The sequence below is a fragment of the Triturus cristatus genome, chromosome 2_2 (genome assembly GCF_964204655.1).
Source record: "Triturus cristatus chromosome 2_2, aTriCri1.1, whole genome shotgun sequence".
In the NCBI taxonomy this organism is placed as follows: Eukaryota; Metazoa; Chordata; class Amphibia; order Caudata; family Salamandridae; genus Triturus; species Triturus cristatus.
Window position 1 is genome coordinate 317,228,753 of NC_140582.1, and position 26,686 is coordinate 317,255,438.

Genomic DNA, 26,686 nt, shown 5'->3' on the forward strand with positions numbered 1-26,686 from the left:
GGAGAACATGCAATCTCGGCGACAGCGAGACCCCTGCGACGCCAGCAATGTACCCGCTGCCACGCTCACTGGTATGTCTGCAGGGCCCAGTGACCCACGAGTAAAACCCCTACCTCACTTCCTCTCGCCAGTACAGCCGGCATCCACCCAGCAACCACCCGAATCCGGGGAGAACGCCTACCCCCCTGCAATGCCTGCGATGTGCCGCAGCTGCGCCCAGGCGACCGCCTCCTTAATTAAAAGGTCCTGTGACCCACAACGGGCGGCGATAGGGAGATTCTTAAGTCCCCCGCCTCACTCCCTCTTGCCGTGCAGCCTGAGGCACGGGACGGTTCTTGCACACCGACGACTACCCATCGCGGAGGTGCCACGGAGGGAAAAGGCATCAACGTCGAGGGAGGCCCTGCGTCGGTTGCTCGCAGCGCACTTCAAAGCCCACGGAATAAGTTGCAGCCTAGGCGTAAGACGCTTTGATTTGTAAAAGTGATGCCTGCTGCCCCCACGGTGAGTGCCGAAACCCCCAGCGAGCGCCTGACGTCCCGGCAGAGCTCCTGCACACCGTGCCTCACCTGCTTTGGAGGAAATGCAGCAATCTAGCCAGCAGCCGTCTGCAGCGGGCCTCCAGCAGGGCAAGCAGTCAAAGACACACTACAAAGGTGCTAGCCCCTCGCACCGGACATCTGCAGGTCCCGGGGAGCCCGCAACTCACGGGAAGACAGACCATGCCTCTTTGAGCGGCTGCAGCACCACCTAGCAGTGGTCTGAAGCACCGTGCACAGCCCGGTGAGCAGCTCCGGGTGACCTGCAAGCTGCGGCCCAACAGGTTGAATTTCGAGAGACCTCCTTGCCAGCTTGAAGCCCGCAGGGCCACATACTGTCTATCAGGCGCACCGGGACTAAGTAGCAGCCCCAATCAGCACACACGCTCCTGCAATGCCGCCCCCCTGTATTCTGCAGACCCGTTCCTGGAGCTCAGCGACGCCCTATGCAGCCTACCAAGAGCCTGCAGCGCCACCAAACAGTCGCATGTGTGCCCCCAATCAGCCCAGAGGGTCCAAAGAGAGACCTCATGTGCCGGCTGAGCCTCACTGAAGTGACACTTGTGGACAATGGACTAGGGAGCCCTGCAGTCCGGCCAGGTGAACGCTCCACCTACCTCCACAGGATACCTACAGCACACAGGGTAGCCTCCCCACGTCACAGGCAAGAGCTGCACAGCCCGCAGTTCAAAGAACGAATGCCAGGACTGGTACAACAGAAGCGCTGCACTGCCACGCAGCGGCCACCAGTGGTACTGCAGCCACACCAACCAAACACAATACAAAGAAGCGCCCACAGTGACAGAATGGGAACTTTGTCATGCAAGGAAGGTCTCGGCCCATGCCTTCACCGAAATGCTGATACCAGTGGGCCTCATGCCCACTGGTGAGGCTAAGTTGGCACAAATGTCTAAGGCCCATACGCAAGTATTGGGTGCAGCCAACTTTACCACAACACAAAGGAAAGCACTACCCAGACTCAATCAGCAGTGCAACGACTGACAGTCACGCATGGCAAGCGTGACCCACTCACAAACGCAAACGCCTGCAGTGCCCAGCATAACAAGGTATACATGAAGGAGTGGCCTGAACCTTTCTACGTCCCAGAACTCTGTAAAGGGGAAGAGAAGAGCACTGCCTGCCACTTCTGCAAAGTCACCGAAAGCACAAGAAAGAGTGGTGCAGAGCGCGCACCAAAAGTGACTGCCCAACGCCACCGCCAGAGAGAAGATCGCACTACTCGCTCCTACTGGTGAACAGACACAACCGCAAACTACACCACGGGCACACCAAGTGCCAGAAGAGAGCGCCCAAGAAGACAACGGAGCGCACTAGGTCAGAGGTGCGCAAAAGGCCACGCCAGTGAACCTGACAGCACAGGCAGGCGCCCAGGAGATAGAGACATCTCCATAGAGAAGCACTGCTAAACGCAGGACAGAGAGCAACTACATCTCTACTGCACCAGTGAAGCCCCGCAGTGGACCGAAGACAACACACAGTGTCCTCCCTCGCACTGCATCAAGACAGAGTCATCGTTGACCCAAGACAGGCAAGAGAGGAGTCGCACACTCCACGTGGCAGGCCGCCACAGCAACATGTGCTCCAACAACAGGCGACACGTGGCCGGACGTCACGTCGCACAGAAAGCAAGGAGCACGTCACACGAAGTGACCAATCCTGCCAAGCATGCCAGAACGAAGGCAGAAGCAGGTGCCACGGCGGCGGCGCCTCGAGGTCCGAGCGCAACACCCATGAGTGAAAAAAAGTGACAGCCCTGTCACCCCAAAGACCTGGGTGAACACAGGTGCGCTGAAAAGACCAACAAGAGAAGAAGGCCGAGGACTCGCACAGCAAACCAAGAGCGCATCCAGACACACCAGACAGCCATCAAGGCGGACCAACGTCCCTGGACACAGCCTCACGGGAGAACCAAACATAAGCCACAGCAAGTGCACACCGCGTCGCTCCCCAACTCTTTCCAGTGCGACCGTCCATCCCCGAGTGTCGGCAGTCTAAGTCAAACGGCATCCCTGCTCCTGACCGCAGATGCCACAGGGGAAGATCAGCACCGAGTGTCCTTCCTCACACCGCCTCAAGATGGAGTTGCTTGTGGCCCTAAGACTGGCAAGAGGAGTGTCGCACACTCCACATGGCTGCTAAGTCCCTCTAGACATCCAACTCTCCCAGCAAGTCACCACCACCTGTTATTCCGACTCACCATATGGCTGGCAACTGCCATCACGCCAGCCGTCATCACATGCGTCAAACAACACCACTTCCAGAGTACCGATGGACTGGAGTCCCACACCTTTGCCAAACCAGCCGACAAGAACCAGAGGCTACCTGCGAACCTGGCCTACAGCTGAACCGCGGCAGCAAGAGCTTGTCTTGACCAAGACTCATCCACCCCTGAGGGTTGCGTGTGTGACTCGGTACTGGCTCCTCGGTGGTCGTGCAGCTGCTCCAAGTCGGCACACAAGCAGCCCCTGCACAGCCCTCCAGCAGTCCCGTGGTGACCCCGACAATGGGCCTCCCCAGGTGAGAGAGTTGGACTTGATATTGCCCCACAGGCGGGTTACAGGTTACAGCCAAGCAGTTCAACAGAGACAGTCGATCAGGCGACACCTCCATGAACTCTCACCATGGACTCCATCCATTCTCATGACGCATCCCATTGTATGAACTGTTAGAACTCACCACAGACCATCCTCGACGTCAGCAGAGTGGAGCCACGCAGGACTGTAAGACATGTTCTCATCAGTAAGCTGACAGGATGCAGCAGACGTCTCTAGGGCAGCGGTCGTGTCCTGAATCACTCAGGTATAACTATGAGTGCCCGCAGAGCTGGTCCTGCTCCAGGCAGAGTCACCAGCCCATGTCTGATGTCTTCCCGCCACCTGACTCGTAAGGCTGATGGACCCTGTGGTGTTCAGTTGTCTGTTATTTATCCCCACAGGTTGGACTAATGTTTTGTTTTGTTTCTTCAATAAAGTTTGGGAGGAATGTAGTGTCCTGCAGGACACGTTTTAGTGTTTGGCAGGCTTTGGTATTCCCAGCCACTCCCTTGAGGGCTGGACACACTTGCACCCCCCTCATCCATCATGGATGTCACAAGTGAGGTGGCCCTGCCAATAAAAGGGCCCGGGTGCACATGCTCGTGGCCAGTTACTGAATCATACAACATGGTGTCTGTGTCAGTCATTATTGTCATGTGGTCCTAGGGCCCGACACCACAGTAGACAGCATCTACCAACTCTTTTCAAAGTTTGACTCCGTCTACTGTGCCAAGAATTTGGCCCCACTGAAATATGCTGACATAGTCCCTGTGTAATTTTCCAACACTTAGACGCATTCAGCAGCGCCTGCACCATGGCTGGTTTTCGTTCCAAGCAGCAAAGTGCAGGGGAGGTGGACCTTATCAGATTCCAGCTGGGCCTGTAATAAAGGCAGAATTTAAGGGGGCTCCTTTTGTTTGAGTATACTGGCTCAGAGTTATCTGGAGCCTCAAAGCTAGATGGAAATAGAACGGAGGGGAACCAAAGGCACAGAGTTTGTTTTTGTTACTTCACAAGTATTAATGACAGACATACTTTGACTTTGTTCAGTCCCTGTAAATAAGAGATATGCATGCACTGTAAGAATGTCAGATGTGTTGGTCTGTTCCAGTACTTGCACAAATTTACACAAATAACAATTTAAATACCACTATTTTGTTTTATTTATTTTATAGTGCTACCAGTGCTTAATTTGAGCCTGTAGTTTCTTGCGCTCGGAGCCCGCACTTACTTGTCAACACCAGGGCTTATAACAGTCTCCCACATGGTGATGCTTTTTGTGTAAAACAGACAAGAGCATAACAACAGTTAGTTATTAATTCAACATACTTTAAAATGGCTATTACCTGACTTCAAAGCCATTCCTACACCTTTAGCAGCCTGGAATAGTCCAAATTGTCACACTTGTAGGGTTTCTTGGTTAGTAGTTGTGTTGAGAACACTCGGGATAATAACATGTGCAAAATACCAGCAGTACGTGATTACATGCAATTAAAAAGCCATTTGTTTTCTCCTGCTAGGTACACACAGGAACAGACAGAACAACAAAGTGCAGGAAAGTTCAAAGATTACAGATAAAACAGATCCTCTGCACATCTTCCGATGTCACAGGCTCTGATTAGTGAGGCTTAAAATGATTTTTTTAATATGCCCTATAGTAATTGCAAAAGAAGGTAAAATGAAGCAGGCTTTGGGGAGAGGACTCATCACAGGAACAAATTAGCAAGTTTGTACAATTAAATCTGCCCAGTGGGTAGCTTAAGTGGCACCTTACTATACTCTACGTAAATCTGGTTTCCCGGGTGGTATCCACCCAAGACAGATACGGTTCATGAGGGGGGAGGATTGCAGATTAACATACTCCCTAATGGAAATGTCTGCTATTTCGGTTTCCTCTCTATGCAATCTGTTCCTAGTTAGGAATGCTTTCTTAACCCAAGTTGAGTCAGCCCTAGATATACTGGTAGAGGAGGAGAAAAGCTTGGGTCAACCCAAATCTGACATTTCCTGTGGAATATATGACAACCAGGCAATGGCTAGACCTCTATTGGAGGTTAGGCGGCCCAGGATCACATTCTTGTTCAAACCTACAAAATCACATTCTTGTTTGGTTTGCCCAGATGGCACACCAAAGTACCAATGGGGCCAATTTAATATCGTCGACAAACCCAACGCCAAGCTCCTGATGGAAAATATGAGAGGTGCGTGCTAGTGGTACAACTAAGGGGTGGTGCAGACTCTGTTCTCTTCTGTCTGAAGGGCAGAAATGTTAGAATAGCACCAGAAGCCAGCCCCATGAGTAAGAATGGGGAGACATTTGCTCCTGAAAACTTACAACAAGGGGGCCATGGGCTTATTTACTGATGCAGGAGGCTAGGCTGTGGAGCAAACCTCAGCATTAAGAAGCCTTTGTGATGTTTGATTCTTACAAGGGCTCCAATTTCCCTTAGGATCAAGGACCACCCCCGATAAGAAATGTCCTGGGTAGAGGCAACCTGGTGAGCTTGGAGACAGACACTTCTTTGCTTCAAAGATTTGGCAAAACATGGTGTAGGTTTTCGAACAATTGGTGGTTAGGCCCAAAGACCCCAGGAAGCCAACAAATTTCTGGAAGATGATATTTAAAATCATGTGTGTTCTTCCCATTAGGACAGCGACGTCCGTGTAAAGTAACACAGAGATTGTTTTCCTGCCCACCAGTGGTACATCTGCCATACAAGCGGACAAAGACTCCTCAAGGTCGTTGTTGTACAACAGGAAGAGAATAGGGGCCAAAACTCACCCCTGGTGAACGCTCTTCCCTAGTGGGAAGCTGGAGGTACGTTTGCCTGCTGCACCATAACTGACAGATGCTGATAGATCGAAATGTAATGCACACAGGAATTGGACTAACAATAAGTCATATTAGTGTGAAAATCTATGTACATGATGTGTTACATATGATAGTGAGGGCTACAAGGTATAGGAGTCACATGTCCTTTATAGCGCACTGTGCTATATTAGAAGGATTATAATTTATGAACTGCAAGTAACAAAAGGATTAATGGGTTAAAAGCAGTAACCCACTTACCTATCTACATAAGATGAAAATCTGTCCTCTGCATGTTATATGATGTGCTTTGCAGGAGACTTGTTAATCCATTATGCCACGTTGATTCAAAACTGGGATTAGGCAAGACACAGATTTCTCCAGCAAATGCATTACCCTCTAGATTCATTTTACTATTATTATTAATCCCTGAGGTTTATTGGGCTCACAAAGACCTCTGCAGCAGGTGCTTAACCCCATAAGATATTTTAAAATGCAGACTTTGAAACCAATATAGCAGAACAAATTTATTGCCACATTTCCTCTTGTTGCCACTTTCTTTGTGGCAAAGTTTACAAAAATAAATGTGTAAATTGAGGCCCAGATTTTCCGTCGGGGTTGCATCACTTTTTTAGCACAACCAGACACAAAATCGTATATTTGTTAAATATTGTGACGCCCTCAACTATACTCCTAATAGAACTGCTAAACATAACAGTGTAGTCTCATGATCTGATGTAACTTCTTGTGATGTCATTTCCTGTGAGGTCATGGGTTGTGATGCCACTTCCTGCGATGCCACATGTGATGCCACGTGCCATGATGTCACTACTCATGATGTCACTTGCATACTGCATAACTTGACTAGTCCCCCCACTTTTTTTTAGAGCTTGTGTCCTGAGTATTCTGCTGGTAATCATTGTGTCTGGTCAGAACCAAACAAGAATATGTGCTCCACTCTGCCACTATTCACTGTGTTTTAAGACATATACAGTGCTGCTGACACAAACTATTGGAGCAGTATGCATCTACTTTTACTCACTACGCCAGGGCGTGTCTTTCACAATGTATGGGGAGTTATATCAGAAGACCACTGTCCCTGTGCAGGGTGACACGCGGAGCCCCTGAGAGGTCGCTGCTGGTACTCACTGTGTGTTGAGCAGTATGGTGCTGGAAACTCACTGTGCATGAGAAGATCAGGAATCCATGTTTTCTGACAATTTGTTGCAGGAAGTCACCTAGGCAACATGATGCTGAGAGTCAGGGTATTGCAGGTACTCACCATGTAATGACCAGTATTCTGCTGGTACCTAACTGTACTTGTGAAGGACAGAACTCATTGAGTCCAGAAGGGCTGGCTTGCGGTATTCGTGCATGTGGAAAATTGTGCCTCGCAACTGGTCATCACTGTGTCTGGGGCAGCACATGCTGCTTTTGGACACTTCTCAACAACACAGAGCAGAATGGATCAAGCAACAACATTAACAGCGGGTGGGAGCAAGCAAGAACATGGACAAGGGGGACAAAAGCACACAGGTGTGGGGGTGGTGAGAGAAGCACCTGATGGGAGACGGCCTGCAAACACATGCACCATTATGGAGTGCTTAAAAAAAATAAAAAAGTGGATTACAAAGTGCAAGCAGTGGAAGGACACAAGTACTTGGACCATGCTCGAGAGGAGAGGCAAACACATGAACAGGAAGTGCAGATGGCACATCCTAACCAAAGAGAAGCAAGCAAATGAGAGTGACAATGAAGCAAACCAATGGTATGCAATGGACGGGCTCTAAGCCCCTTGTAAGTAAACAAAATGTCTCATAAGCAACTGAGCATGCACTTTCTCAGGCGAGACCTAAAGAGGGGGATGGGTAAACTAAAATACTTGCCTAAGATCACTCAGTTTGGTTAAGTGGGAAAACCAGGATTAAGCCCAGGTTTTCTAGATGCACTTTGTTCAAATCAGTCAATAAACGGTATAAATTTGTCTATGTCAATGCTTTCTTTGGTAAACTTAGTGCACCACAGTAGAGCAATGGTAGCAGGCAGAAGACACAGGAAAGCTCAGCTTATTTTGGACCCAAGGTTCGAAGATGACCTCGAGCTGACCCAGAGCGCCTCATCTGGCTCAAGCCTGGTCCCAGCTACAAGTGGTCCGCCGACCTCTACACATAGCACTAAAAATAGTATGTTATCTGGTATGTGCATGGCTTCAGGGGCACGCGTCCTGCCACCGGATAATTAAAAAGTTTAGAAACTCGTCCCCATTGGGCTCTACATTCTTGTGCTTAAGTTTACATAGAGGCAAGAATACGTGATTTCTCAACAATAACTACAAACATCCTAACGGTACTACACAGCAATGCAGTTCCTGTTATTCTCATCTTTTATTCCATAAGATTATTAGCTTTTTCCAGGCCTTGCGCTTCTGTAGATTTTTTTAAAGCTACATAGAGAGGGTCATACTCACATACCTGCCAGCAGACCCTATTCAGGCGGAAGACTCACAATTTTTAAGCCAAAAATGGCTTTATTTTAGGTGTCTCCAGTCGAAAATTGCCTCTGCGTTAATATATGTCTGTGGGGGAAATACATTGCCCTAATTATTTTTTCAAAATCTCCCACTTTCTATTTTTTAAGCGTTGGCATTTATGGGACTGGCCTATGGGGCAATCTGTCTGAGCTCAAAGAACTGGCCTGACAAGTCAGCGAATGGGCCAGTTTTTTTGGATTTCTGTGGGCCTGTTTTATGGTCTCGTGGGCTGGTCCTTACTGTTGTTTTCCCTGGTATTACCACAGGCATTGCCTGCAGTAAACACAAATGCTGCAGTCTCCTGTGCCTTGCACAGCAGCTATACACCCTGTCCTAAGTGCCTTTTGATATTTTAAACAGGCTATCAAACTGCTACAAGCTATGCAGTGTCACAGTGTGAAACTTTCATGTACTTTCTACTTATTTGTCCAAGCATTTCAATAGTAGCCACATCATTAGTCAAATCCATAAATAGTGTTATTGCTGGTAGTGGCAGACTACGCTGGTGAGTTCTTGTGCTGATGTTGCTGATGGATTCTCTTCAATGGTCAGGAGACTGGATAAGATGGCCGCTCAGGTGGCAAATGGTATTTAGGCCAAATGTGGGGTTGCAGGATGATGGCATTATACCATCGCTTTTATGTACCGTCACTTTTATGTAAGAAAAATAAGTTGAAGCTCCAAATACTCAGCCAATCTGAATGTTTCAGTGGACTGTTCAAATGAATATAATTGTGTACTCAATTTTCATATCTTCTAATTACATGCCAGCTTGAAATTGAAATGTAAAAGGGTGCATAATGTCTTTCCCTGAGTACCTGCGTGCTATTGAGAAGTAGTGGTACTCCGTAATTACAAGCATTTCCCCCATGCTGAAAAGTGTTACTCTCCATTTCAATTTGAAGAAGTACAGGTTGTTAGTAACTGAGAGTATCTATCTGCCTATTTAAAGCACTAGATAAGAAGGTGAGCTCAAATTAAAATGTTAGTATTTAATAACCCCATTAAATTACATTGGAGGAAAGACATTTCAAACTGGAGGATGCCATCGTCACTTAAAAAATCAAGTGTCTCTCCTAATTTAGGCGTTAGCATGTATGCAGCTTATCAGTTAGCTCATTGTGCTATTCCCATCCTTACATGCATATCAACATGAGGGTTTTAGGTGGAGGACTCTGGATTTCTAAAAATGAACATGCGTTGCAAGATGAAAGTATTATGCAGTATGGCAGGGGTGCCTTATGGATTACTAGCACAATAAACAAAGATGGACCCTGAATACTCTCTCAGTCCTGGTAGAGTGGCAAAGTGTAGACAGGTTACTTAGAGAAACGTGTTAAGAATTTCACATCACCAACATGGGCGTTAAGTAATTGACTCAATTTGACAGAAACCTAAACCAATATATAAAAATAGCTCTGAATTTTATATATTTTTAGACACCAACATGAAATCGATAAATATAGGATAAACCGGAGTTATCAATTCTCAAGAATTAAATAAATCAGTACTTTGCAGTGTAAAAAATTAACATTGCGTTGAAAGGGAAAAACATATATGTGCAATTAGGTACTTAGAGAGTGAGTTCAACTGAACCCACTCAGCGTTAAGGTCTTGTGATGCCCTAGACCAGTTCACAGCAGCTAGCACAAATTTACCTGGCTCAGGGGGGTGGAGTGCTGAGATGCACTTTTGCTGTCAAACGGAGCTGTCAATCAGACTCATGGTCTTTAAATGGCTACCTTAGCAAAAAGGTACTTGCTGGTCAAGTTGGGCAAAAACCTCTGGACCTTAAGCAAGGAGCTGGCCCTGGGCCAGGAGTCTCCTGGCAGATCGGCTCTACATGGCTAGAGAGGCTCAAGAGCAGAGGTGCTCTTGGCTATCCATGGTGCTGAATGGATCTGCAGCCAGTGGTGCTGGCAGGTGTGCCAATAGAGGATGAAAACAAATGCAGAATCTTTACGATGTAGCCCCTGGGGTGGTTGGTCATTCTTGCAGATGGATCTCTCCTCTTGGAGCATCGAGTAAAGCAGGTAATAGTTGGACTAACCAAAAACAAGCTTTGGTACCTGCAAGCACTGCGGTTGAGGAAATCTTCTTCGAGAGGACCAGGGGAGCGGTGTAGAAAGCCGATCCTCTCTGGAGGTTGGGACTATAGTTCCCAGATGCCATCTGCCCAGTAAATTTGAGCGGCCATGCCAGGTGGCTCTGTGGACAGAACTTCAAGGTCGTAGATTTAGGGGTTTGTGCCTGCCGACTGCAGGGGACTAGTTCATCTAGCCAAGGGAGTTATTGTGAAATCTGGAGTTTGCAGAGGGGTTCACCTTCCTTTTGGAACCAGCCTCTTGCCTTGGTGGAGTCGAAATCCAGTGGGTGCAGGGTGGCTGGCACAGGTGCATAGCTTAGCGCCTCCTTAACGGAGTTCTGCCTTGTCGTGGAAATTGGTATATTCTTGATATCACGTTGAAATCTAAGGTTCTGGTGCCTGAGGTGCCCCTTAAATCTTGGATTTAGGGGTTGTTAGTGGGTGTGAGGGCTAGTAGCCAATGGGTATTTAGTCCTTTGGCTAATCTGCCCAAATAGTGACCATATCTGGTGAGGTATGTCACTAAAACTAGTCAGCACCTGCTTTTTAGCCTAAATTCATGATGGCAAAATCCATCCTCGACTGTACACCTCAGCTGTAATACTCTAGGTGTGGTCAGCCTTGTGGAGGTGTATGCCTCCTGCATAGCTAATTTTCTGGGCTGCCCACCAAAAACAGTGCCTGGGGCAGCGGGAGGCTTTGTCCTTAAGTGGGGGACAAGATCCTTTGCCCAACAGCGCCAGTGAAGCCTTTGACACTCACTGCTGTGATGGTCCATTCACTAGCCATCCTGTGTGGGCAGAGGTTTTACTTCTGGCACACACAGGCCTTTGTCTCTGGCATCTGGGAGCAGCATACACTTCCCAGCATGAGGTCAGACTTCTGTCTTGGCGGCAAACCCTCAGAAAAACCCACCATGGCACCAGAACACTGGGTTAACTTGGTGGGCACGGTCTAAAGTGACACCTAGATATATGCTGGTTAAACCTCGACACCACCATTTTGTCAGGGGTTAAAAAGCACAGTGTTTGATATCAAACACAATGAAAATAAATGACTGTTCCATAATAGAGCTAGACATCTGCGCTCGTCCAGTCCATTTTATCCCATGAAGGGCCTGTTACTTGCAGTAAAATTACGTTTAAAATGCTACCATAGGGAAATATATGCTTGCGCAAATATTTCTACACATGTAATATAATGCACCCTGCCTCCTGGGCTATATGAGGCCTACCTTAGGGGTGACTCGCATGTATTAAATGCAGTGAGGTGACCCTGTCACACGTGGAGTGTGCAGGATCTCACTTGAGCAAGCAAGCTGCTCGTGCAGGGCTGACACCGCAGACCTGCAGCCTTTGATTTCACTCAAGTCACTCAGGGTGGCAAATAAGTGCTGCAGCCCTGGTGCCCCTTTTACATATCTGCCCTAGGTACCACTAGTACCATGTGCTAGGGCTTTACAGGGGTGAAAAAGTACTTGCAAATTGGGTGTACCAATTCACATATATAGTTTAAGGGAAAAAGCACTTGTGCTGGGGCCTTATTAGCAGGACCCATCACACTTTCAGATCAATTAACACAGCATCTAGCAACAAAAAGTGGGGGTGACCATCGACAAAGGGCACTTTACAACAACATGGCTTTATGTTTAGCCCAGACCACCTTAAACCTCTACTTCAAAGGAAGTTATTGGGGACAGCAAACTCCCCCAATTTCTCATTCTGAATCTCCCTAGTTTTTGTTTCAGAATCTGGGCATGTATGTCTTTCAGTTGCGTTTGTGTGTGGCATTGGCACTTGACCAGTTGATGGGTATTTTACCAGCCTGTTCAGAATTTTCATACCTAGACAGGAAAAAATGTGTAAAATCATCAAATCATTTTTTTTTACTCAACTTAAAGCAACAAATAGAAAATGAGGGGGGCACTAGTGAGCCTGGATGCAAGGTGGCCCACTTTGTGAGGCAACCAGGAGCAGCATGGGGACATTAGATTGCTGAGAACCCCCCTGTGTGCAGTAGGTTACTGAAGCTCAGATGGCCCACTCCTGGCTGACTGTAGGGTTGGGCCCTGGAATGGAGGGGTGAGAGTGCTGGGCCCTCTTTCCTGTTGTGCCACGTGGAGGCGATGTGGGAGGCACCAGACCGCAGGAAGAGGTAGGCCATTGTTGGCTGGCTGCTCTGTTTGACGACACATCCTTGCGGGCGCCTGTCTTTAGTCCCGCAGAGGAGGCTGGAGTTGGGAAGCTGCCTGCTTCACAGCACTGGTGGATACTCCCGCGTGGGGCCCCCCGGACTTAAACTGCCTGCCCTAAAGGGCTATGTTGCTGTGAATGCCTGATTGTGGTTCGATCTGGTGAAGGGCAGGATAGTCACAAGGGAGACCCCTGCGGATTCAGCTGTAATGGGGTAAATGGATACGTGACATCCAAACTGCCCTTCGAGAAGCACAGGCTGCTGTGGGGTTCAGACACTACCTTGGAGGAAATGCCTGCAGACCCTTTGGGTGGTGGCAAAGCCTCCCAGGAGCCTGATATTTGTGCCATGTTTAAAGACCTTAAACAGTCTCTCACGGCCATATATAACAAAATTGACTCACTGACTGACAGATTTGACCGCCGAACGGAAAAGGTATCTAGTCATAATGAAAAAATTGGCCAGGTTTAACAATGCATATCTACGGCGGAAGACGAGGAATCGTGGCTAAAGAGAAACTACAAGATAAGAGGAGAGGGGGAGAAATGAAAACTCCTGAAATAAGGTTGTGCCTAATACAACCGTGGTCGTGGGGTAGATAAGTATTTCTTTAGGTTACCCTCACACACCCTAGTGGTGTCATGCTTCATCATCGGGTCACCCAGACCCCTAGAAGTCCGGGTGGGCTCGACCACAGTGTTGGGAGTGCTTTTAATATGTTTACGGCAGAGGGAGTTAACTAGATAAAATACCACAGGCAGATCCCCAGTTTCCCTTTATTCTTGGGTCTGTCTGGGTAATTAAAATAGATAAAATGGGTCTTATAGGAATATTATGGTCCTAGGACCCTAGTGCCGACATGTTTCAGTCCAAAAAAGGGGCCAAAAAATGGTCCAGGACTTTCTTCAGGGCAAGAATGTAACTCCCCTATGTGAGTGAAATTACTGGTGATGGGGTGTCCCTATCCTGTCAGTATGGTGAGGGCAGAGTAGCTGCTCCACGTGATATAATTAAGAGTGGATGTATGTCAACTGCCAGGCTCCATCCAATTCGGGGAGGTTGACTGAATCTCACAGGACCAGATTGCCAGAATGGGCGGTCTTATTTAAGATCGGTCGCCCTGCCTGCTACCTGTTTGGTTCTGGTCCTCGGCTTTCGCGAAAGCCGAGGACCCAAAGCATGACACCACTAGGGTGTGTGAGGGTAACCTAAAGAAATACTTATCTTCCCCACGACCACGGTTGTATTAGGCACAACCTTATTTCAGGAGTTTTCATTTCTCCCCCTCTCCTCTTATCTTGTTGGATCTCTTTTTAGGTCCGTTAGAGTATTTTTTGGTGCATATAGTTTATATGGGAGGATATACTCTACACAATCCTGCCTCTCTTACCCTTTTAGTCATTGGGATTTCCCAGTGCCTTGTTGTGTTATAGATAAAGAGAAACTACTTCACATGGATAAAGGTACTTGACCTAATCTGTCCCAAGAAGAAGGATTTAAAGTCCAGATCCTGGAGAAATAACATCTGGATAATGGGAGTCCCGGAGTCCACTGCCAGGAAGCAAATTGAAGACTATGGGCCCGATTCCGATGCCGTTCGGAAGGCCTTCAAATCGGATTTGACTTTCCAAGATCCGATTCGTAGCACTTGTTTACGACCGAATCTTACACAGGTCTGAACGACCAAGTACGATGCGAAGATAACTTATGCGCCGACCAAATCGTTTCTGGGACCCAAACTTGTCCATATGGCTCGTTCGTAGCCAAATCGTGCCACGCAATGGATCCATATTCAGACCGAGCGAGTACGATGCACGCTTCACCTCTGTGTCCTCTAAATCTGTCAGAGGGCTGTGTCCATGGGTCACCCCAATCCAGGCATGCACCGCGTGGCGGACACCATGGGGTGCCCACCACAGGGTGTACGCTTTCCCCACCCACCCCTTTTCTGCTATGGGAACCTGTGTACACGTCTTTACACAAGCTCCCATAGAGTTAAATGGGAGTCTGAGAGAACCGAGTCCATAAGCATACGGCAGCATTGTACTCGCTCGTTCAGACTCCCGAAGCACGTCTCACTTGGAAAGCCCTCTGGTTCCGAGTCGTATGGAGGGCTTTCACTATCTAAAGTATGCATAGTGGAGCGGCTATACTACAGGGACAGGAACACCATGCTCAGACTGGCTTGGGAGCAACAGACAAGACAGTCTCTTATGTGGCAAAGACAGTGTCCTTTTACCAGGACATCACAATTGCTGTTCTGGCCACAGCAACACAACTTTCTCCTGGTGAAGCACTTCCTCCAAAAAACTGATGCAAAATACTCCTTGCTTTATCCGGTTAAACTACGCATCTTCCATACTGGTAAGACTGTTTATTTTACTGACCCAAAAGTGGCTGAGAAATATGTCAAAGGGCTCCCGCTGTCAAAGATGACCTCAAAACTTGTCCAGGGTAAGGATGGAGCCGGTCAGATGAGTGACAATGATTGATGTTATTGCCTCATTCACGCCTTGCACTGTAAAGTTACTGTTTGTCCCACTTTGCAGCCCGTTTCGTAGTGTTTAGATGGCATATCTGCTGGGCTTCTCTAACAGATGATATCTGCCTATTTATAATGTGGTTCTGTCCCTGCTCCAGTTGGCAGCCGCTTTTGACTGACCCCCTTTTTGTTCGGCCACCCAGCCCCTTGAGGCTGGGATTGCCGGGTTCCTGGGGATTTCCCCCATTGGTATGATTTCCCTGTTGTTCTACTTTGTTAGCCCTTGTTGGCTGTGACTAGGGTGGAGGGTTTGTATTCATCCCGATTGGGGGGCTGTAGTGGGTGCAGGGTGGTGGTCACTGAGGATGTTCGACTTGCTGTGTCTATTTTTCCTTCCCTTCTTTTCTACACTTAACCCCCTTCTCTCCTTGGCTGCCCAACACTATACCACATGGTTCATCATCACTCACTGCTTAGGAGCAGTTTCCTCAGTTCAGAGGGGACATCTTTGACATATCCCAGCAGTGCTGTTAGGGGGGTGCACTCCAGCCGCAGACCCGACATCTCATCAATCCCATTCAGAATGAATTCCCCAATATTGTCTTATGCCGGGGCAATCCCATATCAAAAAGAGGAAATTCACGCAGGGGGTCAACGCACATTTTCTCTAAACTCCATCCCAAACAACAGCCACTCCGGGGCTTGGTATAATCTACGAAGATTTTTTTTTGTGTTCAAGTAGTTTTCATTAGTTGGACATTTTAAATGTATTATTCGCAGCTGTAGTTGGGTGACAATGCTATTGCCTGCAACCAGCAGTAGTTCCACCGCTCCTCCAGAATGGACACCCCACAATTGCCTCCCAGCCCAGGCATGCAGGCGCTACACACACAGGAGCAGGGCACTGCATTTCAGAGTATAGCCTAGTTATCAGCTTGTGCGGGTAGGGATTTCCTATAAAGCTCTCAAGAGCCTGCAGCGCGGGAGGTGCCGCCGGGAAAGAGGCACAGTTGGCACTCATGGCCGCGCGGAGCTAATAATAAGTGAACCCCTCAAGTATAGTCCCTTCTCCCTCTCCCAGAGCCTGTTGTGGCACAATAAACAAGCCATCCGGGAGTGCCACCCCATAGCAGTGAGTTGAAGCCGCCTTAATCTCTCACATGCAGGGCACAAGTCCTAAAAAAAGAAGTGGGGGACGCTGACGTCACGACCGGATTGACGTCACGAAAGGTGGCTTGCACCATCAGACTCATTATTTGATGGTAATGTGCGAAAACTTTGAAAAATGCACAAAAGTGCAGTTTTCACAGTTCTATGTTGCACACAAACATGCCCTTGGGGCATGTGTGTGTGCAACATGTTTTTTATGGCACTTTCAGGGCTTCATCAGGGTGTCCTTTTGGCACCCTTAAAATTGCATGTTCAAATAGCGAGTATTCTCGCAATATTCTCGCAAATTGCGCATGTAATTCCCATTCATTCCTAGGGGCCTCTAGGCCCATAGGATTGAATGAGAAGCCATTCCTTATTTGCGATTTTCAATTTGCGAGTCGCAAAAAAGGAATGTGTAAGAATCAAAATTTCTTTTTAGATTCCTACATGCATAAGGAATTGCGATTCATAAATTGCGATTTCCTAAAAATCACAATTTAGAAATCACAATTCCTAAGTTTGATGCATGTGGCCCTTAATACTGGAGTGATAATATTGCTGGGAAGGAAGATCCCAGTGGGACTCAATGCGGATGCAGAGCATCATGTTCATTTTAGCCAGGACATTTTTTAACTGGAGGATATGAATAGATCTCATTTTGCTCTTACCTCAGAGAATAGCACTTGCACTTTCTTTGAACCACAAAGCACTATATAATACCTGTTGAGACTTTTTTGCACATTGCTTTTTGCAAATTGCCCAGTAGACATTGACAATGAATAGAACATATCATATACTTTATGTGAATAGCACTCAATTAATTTTCTTAAGTATATACTGTTCGCTCATAAATGGAATTGTAGTAGAGTTGGTGTGGATATGTGCAATACATCGTTTAATTGCATCAAACATGAATATGCTGAGTATATCTTGCATTATGATTAGTGCTTTGTTTTATTTATCCTCTCTTTGTGCATCATATGAAACTGGTTGAATATATTTCCACAATCAGGTACACTTTTACATTTGCACTTTATACACAAGTTGCCTCGTGAAAAGTGGTATAAAAAGTGATTAGAGATTGGACAAATTAAATTTACCAGGGACATTTTGCACTTTCATATTAAATATATCTCACACCACCGCCATGCACAGTGTTGTCATCAATGATGTAATTTTCGATATTGCATTGATGTCATCAAAGATGACATAGCAGTTCATGGTAATTTTTGTTTAAAGTTCGCTGGTACTGCAGTACCTTCTAGATACTAACATGATAATACCACAGTACTTAGCAGTTGTAAAAAATAATTTGATTGGTTTCACAAACAGAGCAATGGCCACATATGTACTGTATCGCTCTCCCAGCCTGGGAGCATGCAAATGAATACGCCACACATGGAGCTCTGTAACAGATGTCTTTATTCCTCATCATGCGATCATACACTGCACTCTCATTACGTCATAACCATTAATAACCACATCTTCCAGCAAGTTGCGTAATTCCTCAGTGAAGTCCGCCAGAACCATAAGGGTCCCAGTGCACGTAGTCTCAAGATACTACATTGCTCCCTTTGTTAAATAAAAAGTATAAACAACAGTCACATCATATTTCCTCAATAAGTCGTCAAGGCACTCACACTAGTCAGCCAGAGTGAGTGGTATGAGGTGGCTGAGATGCACTTCGATTGTGCACCTATGGTACAGGTTCTGATGCTTCATCTGGACTGTTAGGCGGGTTGCCTCATTCATGATTATAGGAGCTGACAAAAGTCTAGGTAGGTGCTTAAAGTGTAGTGAGTCCTGTGTGATGAACTTTCCAGGACGATGTACAGTCACCATGTGTCCTTTGCATGTCACAACCCTCAGAGGTTTGACAGCAAAGGGAATGTCTGTTTTTTGCTTTCACTGATGCTTGATCAGGACTTAGTCACCTTCATCGAGCTCGTCGGCTCTGATCACTATAGGTCTTCTTTTTACACTTTCGAGCAGTATCCGTGACACAAACCTCATCAGCATTGCGGGATCGGTCTGCTGTCCACTGTGATATCTTGGTTCCGATAGCACTCCCAAATAGCCAGGTGCAGGACTCTCACCAGTTGAGGAGTGAGAAGTTGAATGATAAGCCTGGAGGGCTTGACACAAGGCCTGATTGACCTCGATTCCCTCCATCGGTGCTCAATGAATTACCCTTATGAGGGTACCCATGAATCGTTCCACAACACCATTGGCTTGGGGCCGCAGAGGTGAACTCTTTTGATGCTTGATATTGAATCTGACCAGAAACTTCTTGAATTCGTTGCTATTAAATGGCGGACCACTGTCAGATTTGAGGATGGCGCGGATAACCCATGATGCAAAGATGTCATCCAGCTGCTCAATGACCTTGCCATGAGTTATTGATGATAACTCCTCCACTAAAGGAAAGCATGACTACTCATCAATGACTATCATGAGATGATGTCCATTTCCTAAGAGCCTAAAGAAATCAACTGCAACTCTTTCCCAGGTATGTGCAGGAAGGTCAGACATTGTCAATGAATGCTGCATTACTTCGGGGGAAAGGCAGTTGCAAAGATGGTACTCTTTTAGTTCCCTCTCAACTCGCTCATCTAGGTGCAGGAACCACATTCGGTCTCTCAGCGCTCTTTTGGTTGCTATAATGCCACGATGTCCTTCATACCCTAGCTCAATAACTTGCTGCCTTAGACTCTCAGGTAGTATGATTCTCAAGCCTCTCAGTATGACACCTTCCCTGGTAACGGACAGTTCATCCTGTACATTTTTGAATTTTTTTTGAAATTCAACATTGTCAGCAAAAAGGCAAGTACTCATCTTTCACTACTGAGTCGAAATGATGTCCTTAAGGATAGCTATGTTCTCATAGGCATTAGTAGTAGCAATAATCTGTTGAATGGATAGGGTTGTTGGTGTGCTGGACCTCACAATGAAGTTGATGTACTCCTCAGTTGGATATCGAACTGCGACGATTTAGCGATTCTCACAAGTAGTCAGCATGGTTCTGATCTTTACCCGGCTTGTGTACAATTGCATACTCATACTCTTGCAGTCGTAACCTCTAACCCTCAATGCGGGAGTGCATCTTGGCTTTTGGGATTCCAAAAATAGGGAGCAGTCCTTGGTGGGCCATAATGATGTTGAAACGTTTCCCATATAGAAACACATGAAAATGTTCGCAGGCTCTCACTACAGCCAGGCTCTACTTCTCCAGCTGAGAATAGGCACGTTCTGTGTCACACAGGCTTCGACTGGCATAGGTCACAATTTGTCTCTGAGCATTTGGATGGCCTTTATGTTGAGTAAGGATTGCCCCAGCCCCACCGGGCTTACATCTACTATGATCTCAGTATGTAACTTGGGGTCAAAATTGGCCATTTCAGTTGCATTCTCAATTGCATGTTTTATTCTTTTGAAACTTTGGTCACATTCTGAAGAACAGTGGAAAGGGACATTTTATTTTGTTTAAGTCTCTCAATGGTGCACTCACTGTGGCAAAGTCACAAATGTACCTTGAGCAATAACTGGCCATGTCTGAAAAGGATCTCAGCATGGTGACATCTTGTGAGGGCAAGTAGATGACAGCGCTTGCACTTTATCAGGAGTCATTCCCCCATCAGAGAATATGTGCCCAAAGAACTTAAGTTTGGTCTTGTGAGACTCACACTTCGCTGCACTCAAGGTGTTACCGGCATCCACAAGTAGCTGGCAGACATGTATAAGAACCTTGTTATGGTCCATTTGTGTAGTCCCAAATACCAGTATGTCATCACTGCAGATATAAGCATGCTTAACAGATAGAATTGCTTGACATATAACATACTGAAATATTTCTGCAGCCGACACTCCAAAACTCAACCTTTTGTATCTTAACATACCAGCATGAATTGAAAAAGTAACAATATACCTACAGTTCTCTTCCAGCTCGAATTGATGGTATCCTTTGTGCAGGTCCAGACGAGAGAAAACTTTGGCTCTTTTCAACTGCATGATCATGTCTGCTATGTGTGGACCATGACATCTATCTCCCTGGATTGCTTTGTTGGCCTGATGGATATTAACACAGATGTGTACCGCACCTCCAATGTGCTTTCTTGGCACCACCATCACAGGTGAGACCCATGGCGTAGGACCGGCAAAGCGCTCAATGATGTCATGCTTCAACAGCATTTCTAGTTCTTTGTCAATGGCTTCTTGCAAGTGAGAAGCAACTCTGCCATGCCGCTGGGTAATGGGTGAATGTCCTCATTGATATGAAGTTTCACTGTAATTTTGTTAAGCCTTGCTAGTCTATGAAACAATGACAGAAACTGACTCACAATTTCAGATTTAGTACAGAGATCATAATGGAGAGCTATCAACCCCATGTCAGCTGCAGTGGCAAAACATAGTAGGCATGCACTGGACAAAGTTCCTTGAAGAGCATGAATTGGCACTTTTACTGAAGTTGCTTGATGCCGCATGGTTGCTGTGAACGACCCCTGACTCCGCAACACTTTGGAAGCAGCCCACCTTTGTGTCCAACAGGGTGAGGGGTGGCACAGGCGACAAGCTGCTAAACCTTCCAACCAACATGATGTTAATTGATGCACCACTGTCTATGATAAAGGTTATGGTGCAGCCGTTGACCTTTAGTGTACCTTGGCGCAACATTCAAATGAGTTCTGTTGTTTTGTTTGCTGGTTTGTCTTCGTCTTTAGTTTTTCTTTGCAAGAAACCAAACCTATGTGTGCATTGCGTTCTTTGGTCTCTACCATCATTGCACTTCCATCTTCTTCACTGGTGCTTGATAATGACGTTAAAGAGTCCTTGTAAGATGAATTTGATGACAATCGACTTTGTCTGGTTTCTACTTGTCGTAACTGATGTTGCGTTTTAGCCTTGTGGGTGTGATGAGAAGCAGGGTCTGGTGGCTTAGTGGACCAATGCATCCACTGCAAGGATCTGTGTTCCACCTCATGGTCACAGGTTCAAATCCCGGCGGGTCCACTCAGCCTCTCATCCTTTCTGAGGTCGATAAAATGAGTGCCATTGAGTTGGGTAACAAAAAACATCTGTTATTCAGCGCCAAGATACCCTGTTGGGGGTGTACATGTGCTTTACAAATACACGTGTTGTGTTATATGAGAATGCTTCTGGAACATTCTGGCGTCCATTTTCTCTTCTCGCTATAATGCAGTTGGTTTCTCTTTTGTCTTGCAAACTGTTATGAAGCTTTTTCTTTTCTGCAACATTTGCACATCTGTCCTATGGCTGGACATTTACCTGCATGAGGAAACAAATCTCACTTTGGAAACACAACTTTTTACTTTTTGGAGACGTCGACTTGTGTGCATCTAACATGTGCTTGCTTTTCATGACCAATGCTGATTCATATTTTACTGTTCCCACTTCCATATCATTAGCCTTTCGGTCTGCTCTCTCATCAGCCCTTGCAGCCATTATTACTTTCTCTAAACTGAGCGTCTCGCTCAAAGAGTCTGAAAGACAACCATCGATTACTCTGAGGCATGTGTCTTCTTTGCCATTAAACTCACTAAACTTAGTGTTTGATAAGCACGTCAAGGTACTCAACAAACGTATCCATCATTTCACCAGCTTGCTGTCTCACTTGATTTAAAATGCATCTTTCATAGTCGATGTTCAGCATGGGACTGAACTTTGTTCCATGTGCTTCTTTGATCAGATGGTATGATATTGCATCAGTCTGCAAGATTTTCTTCACACTTCTTTTACTCCATCGCTTGCAAGATTCTGTAAGTATTTCATGATTTTCTTATCATCTACTTCTTCTAGGGCATCTATGAAGTCATTGAACTTCTCGATCCATGCAGTTCATCTGGCGCCAATATTCTGCTTCTTGGTGGTGTTGAATGGTGGTGGTGGTTTCAGGAGCACAGCTGCATGTATTTCATGCTTCCTTCTGCTGCTTCTCAGAGCATGTGCTTTTCCGACAGCTTCTGCTGTGCACCTGGATCTGCACCTTCTGTAAGCACCAGCTTTATGCTTCAGCTTGGGCCATCATGCCCGCTTGGAGATTGAATAGCGCTTCCCTCACCCTTAACGGTGAGTGAGTTTTCTGTTTCTCACACCTGGTCATCTTTACTGTCGTCTTTTTGTTTCTTTTGAGTCATTTCTCCATGGTATGGCACAATTCACTATCTCTTCTCTCGGACTTGCCAGTGGGTTCTTGTGGGCTTTCCGACTGTGCTCCTCTGCAGAGCCTTCAACTTCTTCGAGGCCCTAATATGGGCAGGAGTGAGGCTTTGACTCCACATACGCCAACTTCAAGCTGCTTTGAATCCATTTGGATGCACATGGCATGCACAAGCAGTTTGCTGTACCATTGCAAACTCTCAGGGACAGCAATTTCGTTTCTTCGGGGCACATATCCCCTACTGGTTGCTAACTGTAGTGTCCTTCCAACCCGGGAGCATGCAAATGAATACGCCGCACACAGAGCTCTATAACAGGCATCTTTATTGCTCAGGATGCAATCACACATTCCACTCTCATTACATCATAACCGCTATTAACCACACCTTAACAAATCAACAAAACAAGTTAGATAATTCCTTTGTGCAATCCGCCCAGAATCGCAAGGGTCCTTGTGCACATAGTCTCAAGACACTGCATGTACCAATTGTAATTATAATTCTATAAGAATGAATATGAAGAAGTATATAGCTGTATAAAACATGGGCGCCTGCAATGCCTGTATAAGAGCCAGTCTCTAATTTCAATATTAGAGGCACATAGTGATGTCTCTAGTTGCCTGTAATAATGAAATGACGTAGTTACTCTGACGTCATAATGACTGTGACCAAGTTGAAAAACTAGTCATGGCGCAAAATTACAGCTGCTGTTTAAACAAGGAAACAGAACTGGCTTTTCCTTCTTCTAATATGTTTTTCTAAAACAAAAGTGTTGATCAGGAAGAAGATGTGTATGGCAATATGTTTATTTTTTGCACACTAAAGATCATTACCGGAAAAATAGAAAATCTCAGCACTTTTCTATACATTCTGAGTCTATTTTTTTAAAGAATCTTTTTATTAAACTTGCTCATCACACATCGATAAGATAGACAGTCGGTAGCAGCTGCAGAAATAATCATATAATGTCCACATTCTTTGATCAATTGTCCATGGTACAGTACAATCAGGCAATTCGGTTGGAGGTTCAAATTATAGTGACAAGTTACCAATGTATTTTTTGTGTACACTTCACTGTAACAGGCAGCGTATTCAACACCTTTTAAACAGACGTACTCACTCTAAGTCCAGTGCCCTGAATGTTCGTCATGGGCTCCATATTTTTCCCATTTTCTGATGCATCCCCAACTCTAGTATATTACTTCCTCCGCCCTCTGACACCAGTCCAGGTCCCTTTTCCAATCAGCTACCGATGGTATGAGCCTACATCCCCATTTCTGCGCGATATTCCGTTTGGTTACCCCCGCTGCTAATGTCAATCAGATTTGAGCATGTCTGGGCCAATCTTCCTCCCCTTTGCCTCCAGTGGCGTCTCTACCGAAAGAACCTGTGACAAAATGTCAGTTACTGCCTTCCAGTATCTATGGATCCGTGGACATTCCCAGAGGTTGTAAAAAACAGGAGCCCTCCTGACCACACTCCCTCAGGCATAGGGATTCCCCTGCCTTTCCTATTTTGTGTATCAATCTGAAAGAATAATATACTCTGTGAAGGAACTTAAGTTGGACTAATCTAAATCTCACCCGTATTGCTATTTCTCTGGTGCCTTTGGAGGGCCTCAGTCCATTCCTCATCTGTAATGTCGCCTAGAACATCTGTCCACTTCGCCCTCAGGGGCCCCAGGGGGTCTGGGAAATTATTTAGCAACGTTTTATAGATCACTGAGACTCCCTGTTTTGAAATCTGTTCTAATAGTACACGGTCTTCCGGGGGAGGAGTCAGGGATCATGGTCCCTTCCTGGATATGCACTCTAAGCGCATGACCCAGTCTATAGTACTGAGGTGTCTGAGATGTTGCTAGGTTGAATTCTTGTTTTAGGAACTCGGAGGATAGGAAAACTCCATTTCTCCATACATCCCCTAAGTGCTCAATGCCTATTTGTGCCCATTTAGAAAAAACAGTCAAGTTTGAAACTTCTGGCAATCTGGCGCTGTGCCAGAGGATGGTCATGGCTGTCAATAGGTACCGACTTCCTACATGTGTCTCGGCCTCTAAGCAGGTCTGACCACAGTAGCTGTATGAGTGGGGAGGGTTCTCTTCTGTTTTTCGGTTGTATAGTATAGTTTCATAGTTATTACCTGGCATTGCTTCCCTATCAACCCTGGAGGCAGGTTCATCCCATTCAGAGTATACCCATCGATTAATCACCAGCTATTGTGAGGCCCAATAATACAGGTTAATATTTGGAACCGCTAGCCCTCCGTCAAAGACTCCCCTTTGCAATTTCCTTAAAGCAATCCGTGGGGCACCCCCGTTCCATAACAGTGTACGAAGCTCTCGATCTATTTGGCTAAAGAAGGTGGGGGGGACAGTGTAGGGCGTATTTTGCATCACATTCAGGAGTCTGAGAAGGGACATCATTTTGTATAGGGCCGCTCTGCCCATTAAGATCAGAGGCAGAGTCTGCTAGTGCACTACATCTGACCTAAGGCCTTCTACTTGAGGAGTGAGATTTTGTTTGAAAAACAACGGTGGGTCTCTAGTCACAAAGATGCCTAGGTATTTAAAGTCCATCGTTTCGATCGGAGCTACACATTGTGGCAGCAATTTGGGGTGGGGGGGAGCCCAATAAGGGGAAAACCACCGATTTGGGCTAATTGATTCCATAGCCAGAGTAACTACCAAACAACTCAGAAATGTGTAGAATACAAGCTATGGAATGGTATGGCCATGATATGTATAGTATGACGTCGTCAGTGTATAGCGAGATACGCTCTTCCCAACCATTGCGTAAGGTGATACCCCCATATCATCGGATCTGCCCTGACCAAAGCTGCCAATGGCTATAGTGCAAGAGCAAAGGTTAGAGGGGACAGTGGGCACCCCTGCCGGGTGCCTCGTCCAAGCTGGAAGGGTGCCGATAGTGCTCCATTTACCCTTACCATTGCCAATGGATCCTTATACAGGAGCTTTACCCAAGTGCAAAACTTCAAGCCAAAACCCATTCTGGTCAGGACCACAAATAAGAATGGCCATTTGATGCTGTCAAACACCAAAGCAACAGTGGCATTTGTTCCCTCAGTGGTGGAGCAGTTGCATGTAGGACCCCATTTAGCCTCCTCAAGTTGTGGCGATTACTTCTACCTGGCATGAACCCTGATTGGTCTATATGAATAAGCAGGGGCAAGGCCGGAGTAATCCTTTTTACTAGTACTTTTGCAAGAACTTTTGCCTCAACATTAAGCAGGGAGATAGGCCTATACGATTTGCATTCTTCTGGAGGTTTTCCTAATTTATGGATTACTACGATGGTGGCTATGCGTTGGTCATCTAGTAGTTGCCCTGACTCTCTTGCTGTCTCAAATATTTCTAGCATCAGCTGAGTCACTGACTCGGTCATGCTTTTGAAGAGTTCAACCAGCAGACCATTCGGTCCCCCTGCTTTTCCTGAACGCAATGCATGAAGAGCTCCGGCTATCTCTTCTGCTGTTGAGTCTGCCTCCAGAGCCTCCACCGTCTCGGCAGGAAGTGTTTGTAGGGTGAAATCTTTTAAGAAATCATAACAGTCTGTTATTGTTCTCGTGCTGGTCTGAGTATATGGGGTAGAGTAATAAGATGCGAATGTAACGGCTATGTCAGCATTTGTAGTCTGCAGGGTTCTTGATGCATTTTTGACCCGACCATCCATGACCTATCTCTATCCTGCCTTTCCAGCCAGTCCCCGGAGTTTAGATGCCTTATCTTCCACATCATAGAGGCGGCGTTGGGTGGCAAGGGTGTGGGATCTCGCCTCATTCTCTGCTTGGGACCTCAATTCCTGTTGGCACAGTCTTAGCCTATGTATTGTTTCGGAACCTCCACCCATCGCTACTTCAGTCTCTAGGGCCAGAATGCCCCTTTCCATACGTTGGCACTCCTCTCTCTTTTTCCCGCCTATTAAAGCCTGGGCCTGACCCCTTATTACGGTCTTAAAAGCTTCCCACAATTGGACTGGGGGTGATATCGAGCCTTGATTCTCCTCAAAATACTGCTTTGGAGATGTACATACTTTTTCTCTTAAATCCTCATCTTGAAGATGCCTGGGATCTATTCTGGGGAAAACTGGTTAATATATGGGCCATAAGAGTAACTCCTATTGGTGAGTGATCTGAGATCATTCTTGCGTA

At 46.4% G+C, this 26,686-nt stretch overlaps 1 long non-coding RNA gene across 1 annotated transcript in view; it reads left to right on the forward strand.

Moving 5' to 3' along the window:
* Positions 1-23,708, forward strand: part of LOC146862185 (uncharacterized) — a 47,077-nt gene extending 23,369 nt beyond the window's left edge. Inside the window, exon 3 of the long non-coding RNA XR_014978107.1 lies at positions 20,316-23,708. This is a non-coding gene — a long non-coding RNA (uncharacterized LOC146862185). The remainder of the gene's footprint in view (positions 1-20,315) is intronic.
* Positions 23,709-26,686: the final 2,978 nt, after the last annotated feature.